We start from the raw sequence: 7,650 nt of genomic DNA on the forward strand, positions 1-7,650 counted from the left end.
TTTTTTTAAAGTTGGAAGGGGAATTTTAACTGGGACACTTTTAACTAGGGGATTTTAACTGGAACTGGTGCAGATAAACTGCTTTGAACAAGTGAACACACTAATAACAGAACTTGATATTTGTACCTGGACTGATGGGTGAACATTAACACTCAAATTTGTGTAACCCAAAATTAACTAATTAAAACACTTAACATGCAAAGACCAAATTAATTAGGGAGTTCATGTATGACAAGTCCCCCCTTTTTCTCTTATGTTCGCATCTTTGGTCTTTGCATTTAAGTGAAGGTGGGTAGCTCTTCAGGGATAGGTTCCAGTCCTTTAAAACGGTTCCATATTTGCTGGGCAATTTTCCTCTCCCCATCTCTGGGTTCCCCCTATTACATGTCTCTTGGTGCGGGAAAGTTCGTCATAAAGGGGAATTCCAAGGTGGGCTCCAGCGTTCTCGGCAAGCAGGAAGAAGTTTGGTTGAATGGCTCCAAGAGTGCAGCTCCCTTTCCAGCGGGGTGGTAAACTGGAGTAAGCTCGGTTACCACAGATCCAATAGAGATCCTGTGGTGCTTCCCAGAAGTGAGGTTGTATACTTGCTGCTGTGATCCAGTATTTGGAGATTTGTGGCAGGACAGAGTATGGGTTTCCCTGGTCCCAGCACTGCCAGAGTTTTTTAGCAGAGTTCAAAACACAGTTTTTGTTTTTAATCTTTTCTGCAGACCAGAATACATCTGGTTCTTGGGGTATCCACCAGTGCCTTTGCCCATCAGTTACCAGGTACCTTTTGCATATTGTCTCACCAACTTCTTTTAAAAATTTTCTTCCTTTCCTCCAGATGCATTCTTCTCCAATAACAGTATTACTTAGCAGCCAAGTTTCATTGTCATGTCGGGTTGTGTGGGAAAGATTACTCAGTCGGAGTAAATCAGGGGGTCCAAGACTGACTCCCCGCCAAGGCCAACTTTCCGATTCTAAAGTTCCTCCACACACCCAGCAATTTGTCAAATTTAGTTGTTGTCCAATCCTTTCTGCCAGGTCAATAAATAAGTTTTTCCTTGACACCAAAGGATTGTTTGCTTTTTGTTTTTCCTTTTCTTCTATGACCACCTCCTGGATCAGGTCAGTGTCATAGGTCTTTCTTTTTAGCAAATCTTCTGTCCTGGTTATGTATCTAAAATTGAAACAAAGCCAATCATCTTGGGAGGGGCACTCTCCCTTCTGTTTCTGTTTTAGGGTGCCAATGTTTCTGCCAATCCAATACTTGTGACCTTTTTCTGAGCAGGTACTTAACTCTGTTATGTTGTAACAGGATGGATTAACGTAAGTATGTGCTCGGAAAAAGTGTCGAATTTGGAATGAGCTTCCTTCTGCCTGATACACCGTCTTGTAACATTTGTTACAGCGGCTGTCGGCTGCTTGAGTGAAGGGGAGCCAGAGGACCCAGAGACAGATGACATTTAGTATCAGGGTGTTGCTCACTTTCCCCTTTAGGCAGACCCAGGAGGAGTTGTTAGCATTTGGGTTGCCTCTGCTGGTGGGGCTTGTCATCTTTGCTCCTTTAGTCCTTCCTTTAGGCTTTCCACCTTCAGATGGTTCTTCAGCAATTTTAGGCTTCTGGAAACTCATGGTTAATTTAGGGTTGGCCTTGTTAAAGAATAAAAGTACCATGCCCGTAAATTTTGGAGCCCGATTGATCTGTTATTGAAAAAGGATGCTGGCTTCAAATGGAGCCTCCCTATACAGTTGATGTGACAATATGGTTATACAAATGCAGAGTCTGTAAAAGAGAATAACAAAGAACAGAATTAACAGCTTAATATTTTTAACTTGATTTAACAACTTGTATGTAACACTTATTAACAAAACTACAACTGGGAATAAACTATGCTTGTTACGAGGTATAACTGGGAAGAACTGGGAATACAGGGTTTTATTAACTTGGACTGGGGATTGCTAAATGGAGTTTTCAAGTAGGATGTTTAGTTTGATGGTTTGTCAGGAGGTTCCTTTTCTTCGTCTGGTGGTGCTACTGGACCCTTCACTCTTTTGACGTGTGTCCAGCCCTTCTCAAATGTTCGGACCGCTGTTTCGGTGGTTAGCTGAACCTGGAATGGACCTTCCCAAGATGGCGTTAAAGATTTTTCTTTCCATGATTTTATTAACACCCAGTCACCTGGATTTATGTGATGTAAACTGAAATCAAGTGGGGGTGTTTGTGAAATAAGACCTCTTTCTCTTAGCAACTCCAGATTTTTTGCAATGATCTGTACATACTGTTGGATGCTGGTGTTTCCACACTCTTTAACATTCACCTCTTGCGATGTAGCAAGGTAGGGCAATCCATATAGCATCTCGTATGGGGAACAACCCAAGTCAGATCTTGGCTGAGTTCGGATTCTAAGAAGAGCGAGTGGAAGACATTTTACCCAGGTCCATTTTGTTTCTAACATCAATTTTGTGAGGGTGTTCTTGAGCGTCTGGTTCATCCGTTCCACTCTCCCAGAGCTTTGTGGATGCCACGGGGTATGTAATTTCCAATTTATTCCTAATTGTTGAGCCAATTGTTGTATAATTTGGGAGGTAAAATGGGTACCTCGGTCTGAGTCTATACGGTGGACTATCCCATAACGAGGGATAATTTGCTCGAGGATCACTTTACTCACTGTCTGGGCTGTTGCGTTGACAGTTGGAATAGCTTCCACCCAGTGAGTAAGGTGATCAACAATTACCAACAAGTATTTCCACCTCTGGACAGGAGGCATTTCTGTGAAGTCAATTTGAATATTTTGGAAAGGCCTGATCGCTAATTCGATTCCTCCGCCAGTGTTCTTTTTCATTACCTTTCTATTGACTTTTTGGCAGATTATACAGTCCCGTGTTATTTGATTGGCAATTTCGTGAACACCAATACATCCAAAAGTCCTGAGATAGTGGTCCGTCAGAGCCCTTGAACCCCAATGATTCGTTTGGTGGATATTTTGTAAAATTTCTCGTGTTAGATTTTTGTTTAGAAGTTGGCGCTTATCTGGTAAATACCAGCGGCCTTGAGAATCCTCATTGGCTCCAATTAAAACTAATTTTTGCTTTTCCTGATCAGTAAAAATGGGCGTGGGTAAAACGCTGGTTTGTGATGTAGTGTCAGTTGTGATGATGTTATTTGGAAGTTGTTTCACTTCCATCACCTTTACTTCCTCTTCCACTGCTGCTTCTTTTGCTGCCAAGTCTGCCAAGCTGTTCCCTCGAGCTTCTATGGTGGTACCCGATTGATGGCCTGGAATATGCACCACTGAGATCACCTGAGGCAGTTGCAGTGCTTTTAGAATTTTTAAAATCAATTCCTTATGCAATAAATCTTTCCCTTTGGTATTCAGGAATCCCCTTTCGGACCAGATTTTTCCAAAGGTGTGGACTACGCCGTAAGCGTATCTCGAGTCTGTGTAGATGGTCCCAATGCTTCCGGCTAGTCGGCGGAGTGCTTTTTCTAGGGCATAGAGCTCACAGACTTGAGCTGACCAGGTCGATGGTAGTTTGCCCTTTTCTAATACGCACATCTGGTGTCCATCAACCACCGAATAGCCAGAGCATCGTTTTCCATCTACTACTCGAGACGACCCGTCAACGAAGAGGATTTCCCCTTCATTGAGGGGGCAGTCCACTAGGTCCTCTCTAACTTTAGTTTGGATGTCAATTATGTCGATGCAATTGTGTTCTAATTCATTTTCAGAAGAGGTCCCATAGAGAAATTGAGCCGGATTTTGGTGTGCACTTACCACTAGCCTCAGGTGGTCTGAGTGCATGAGAATGGTTTCATATTTGACCATCCTCGGGTCGGTTAGCCACTCCGCAGCCCTGCGTGTTAATATAGTCTTTATTGAGTGTGGTGTATGTACCGTTAAGTTCCCGCCAAAAATGAGTTTTTGGCTCTCCGAAACCAGAGTGGCTGCTGCGGCAATGGACTGGATGCAGACTGGCCATCCTCTGGACACTGGATCTAGTAGTTTGGAAAGGAAGGCAACCGGCTTCCTGACTCCACCCCACTCTTGGGTCAAGACGCCATAGGCTATTCCTTTCTCCACGTTAACAAACAGATCGAAGGGCTTTTCCAGTGAAGGAAGGCTTAAAACGGGTGCTTTTGTTAATTTTTCTTTCAAATCTTGTAATTTTTGTGTGTCTGAATGATCCCAATTGAAAGGTTCCTCTTCCATTAATTTCTCATATAAAAATTTGGCAGATTGTGAATACTGGTCGATCCACAGTCTGCAGTATCCAAATAGGCCTAATAATTGTCGAATTTCACGTTTTGAAGTTGGAGGTGGTAAATTTAGGATGCCTTCAATTCTTTCGGCACTGAGTTTTTTTGTGCCATAGCCAATTAAATGTCCCAAATACTTCACCTCCTGTAACACGAATTGTAATTTATGTTTTGATACCCTCAGCCCGTTCCTTCCTAGAAAATTCAGTAACTGTATGGTGGCAGTTCTTACCGTAGACTCCTGTTCCCCCGAGAGGAGCAGGTCGTCTACGTACTGAGTTACCTTAATCCCTTCGGGTGGAGAAAAGGAACTTAGCAAATCTTCTAGCGCTTGGCCGAAGAGTGTGGGTGCCTCGGTGTAACCTTGAGGCAGACGAGTCCAGCGCAGCTGCTGCTTCCGTCCAGTGTCCGGATCCTCCCAGGTGAATGCAAAGATGTCCCTGCAACGAGAATCTAGAGGACATGACCAGAAAGCATCCTTGAGGTCAATAACAGAGAACCAGGCATGTGTTGGGGGTACCCGGCTCAGGAGTGTGTAAGGGTCCTGCACCAACGGATACCTGGTTTGAACTCTTTTATTGACCTCACGCAGATCTTGTACCAGCCGGAATGACTTGTCTGGTTTCTGGACAGCCAAAATTGGGGTGTTATATGAAGATTTGCATATTTCGAGGATTCCATCCTTTAGTAAGTCCACGATGACCGGTTTCAGGCCCTTTCTTTTGTCCTTCGAGAGGGGATATTGGGGTATACGCACTGGACGGCTGTTTGGGAGCAACTCAATCATTAGTGGTGTTATGTCCAGTTTTCCCTGGTTGCCTGGTCTTGCCCACACTACCGGGTCAATGTGTTGCTCATCTGTTAAAGACAGAATGAATAGTTTAGTCGACATTTTTCCGCCTTGCGGTACCACTCCCACTCTCAGGGGTACTTGGAAATCACGACCAAGGAGGTTGATTCCAGGTTCAGGTAAATACAGGACGTCTCCCGTATGGGTACGCCCCTGTATGAAAAGTGTCACATTTTTAATTATAGGAACTGCAAAGCTTTCACCATTAGCACCAAAAATATCTAATGTCTCTTGAGAGATACAACATCCTGGAGGTATTTCAATGACACAGGTCTTTTCAGCACCTGTGTCGACTAAAAACTCCATTTGCTTTCTCTGGGGTCCAACTTCTAATTTTATCAAGGGCTCTTTGAGATGTTTTTGCCCCAGAGAATAGAGCCCCTGACTCCTTCAGTTATTCAAAATTTGTCCCTCCATTTGGAGGGCTTCTTGATCCCTCTGTTTTTTAAAACATTGCCAGTGCCCGTGGCCTTCTTTATTACAATAAGTGCAAATTAATCTTTTGAGTCCCTGAACATTTGAGGTAGTTTGTTGGTTTGGTTGTATATGACAAGTACAAGTTTGTGGCTGTTGCTGAAAACAATGTTGTTGTGGGATACCCCCTGGGAAGGTTCTTTGGTTAGGAGGGCGATGGACTGGAGCATTGGTACTGTTGTTCATTATGCGGCTTTTAGCCTTCATCCTCTCTTCATCCCTCCTAACAAAGACCTTTTGAGCTTCCTCCAGTAGTTCATCCAGTTCCCTCTCTGGCCACTTCTCCAATTTTTCCAATTTTCTCCTAATATCAGGCCAGGAGTGTAGCACAAAATGTACTTTTAACATAGTTTTACCTCCTTCGCTGTCCAAATCAATGACAGAATAAAGTTGGATGTTATTCCTTAAGCGAGCTATCCAAGCTGTTGGGGACTCATCCTTCTCCTGCTCCCCACAAAATGCCTTTTTCATGTTGTTGACTCGGGGAACAGCTTCTCTAATTCCTTTTATAATTAAATTTCTATAATCCTTCATGTTCCTCCTGCCCTCTTCTGAATTTGGGTTCCACTCAGGATCAGTCAGTGGTAATTTGTGTTCTCCAATTGGGCCTTGATTGGAATTATTTTCTCTGTCCCAGACTGTCACTGCTGCGGCTCTAATTAGTTTTCGTTCTTCAATGGTGAAGAGGGAGTGTAAGATAGATTGCATCTCTCCCCAGTTGTAAGTATTAGGGCCGAGGAATTGGTCAAATTGATCAGCTAACCCAATAGGGTCAGCCATTAGACTTTTCATTTCCTTTTTAAATTCTCGTACCTCGGATGAAGCCAGAGGTACAACAACATAACCAATTCCTCCTTGTGCATTTCCCATGGGTACCTCTCTAAGAGGTAAAATTTTAGGCTCATGGGGAGTGCCAAGGCAGGCGGGACAGTCAGGTGTTTTAAAAGATTTCTTTCTAGTGCAAGATGCTGGGCCATCTTGACTAGAAGAAATCTTTTGTTCAATTGTCTTGTTACGAGAACAGGAAGAAACAGGAATTTCTTTTTCACTTTCGTTTTCACTTTCTGAGTCCCTTTCGGTTGGACAACTCGCTGAAGGAAGAACCCTTTCTTTTTCAGTTTGAACTCTCCTTGCTGGAGGAGTTACTGGAGGAATATAGTCTAAGGGGTCCCACTTTGGTTGATTTAATTTAGGTTTTTGTTTCTCCTTCTGTTTTGGTTCTTCTGTAATGGAAAAAATTTGGTTTGGACTTTTATTACATCCAATTGAATTAGATTTAGTCTCCTCTTCCAATCCTTTCATTTTTTCTTGCTCTTCATTTTGTTTTTGCCAATAATTCAGCCAAATTCTAGCATAATCCAATTCATCAGAATATTTTGAAGCTCTGCAATGTATATGAGAATACAGAGCTTCGCATAGCCACTTTTCAGAAGACCCATATTTGGGCCACTTAAGCCCATCTTTATGAATTTTTTGTTTTGGCCACTTAAAAAGACAGTATCTAATCATTTGACACTGGTCTTTTTCCTTAGTTAGAACACTTTCTTCCCAGTTTGAGAGCATTTGTCCCAATGGACTCTCTGGGAAGATTTTATATTTCTTCACTGGGTCTTTTCTTTTGCTATTTGCTTGCCCCATTTTGTTACAGGGAAGCAAACAAGTAGCTTATGCAGAAGAGGATTTTTTTTTTTTTTTTTTTTTTTTGTAAACTAATTAAATTAAATAAACCAAAGTCTTATATTGTATAAAACAACCAGAATACAGTATAATAAGATAGTATTATAAAATAACTTAAAATCAATACACTATCACAATATAAAGCTACAACAACAATAGACTTATAAGCATAAAACACAATACAATTAATGTAGAGAAATGCAAATAAGGATAGCGAATGTATAAGGGAATTAATGATGGCGAATCCGTGGGAAAAACAAATATGACGGATCCGTGGGAAACAACAAATATGGTGGACTAAAATTAATTTTTATTATGCAAACACAATTAATGTATATTTGATTAATTTAAATGGATTGTGGTTTAAATAACTCTCTCTCTCTCTCTCTCTATATATATATATATA

At 41.9% G+C, this 7,650-nt stretch overlaps 1 long non-coding RNA gene across 1 annotated transcript in view; it reads right to left on the reverse strand.

Annotated features, from left to right (window-relative positions):
* LOC108449805 overlaps positions 1 to 7,650 on the reverse strand; it is a 15,397-nt gene continuing 7,747 nt past the window's right edge. The window contains exon 3 of the long non-coding RNA XR_001866106.1: positions 1 to 242. This is a non-coding gene — a long non-coding RNA (uncharacterized LOC108449805). The remainder of the gene's footprint in view (positions 243 to 7,650) is intronic.

The sequence above is a fragment of the Corvus brachyrhynchos genome, unplaced genomic scaffold (assembly GCF_000691975.1).
Source record: "Corvus brachyrhynchos isolate BGI_N302 unplaced genomic scaffold, ASM69197v1 scaffold481, whole genome shotgun sequence".
NCBI classification, from domain to species: domain Eukaryota; kingdom Metazoa; phylum Chordata; class Aves; order Passeriformes; family Corvidae; genus Corvus; species Corvus brachyrhynchos.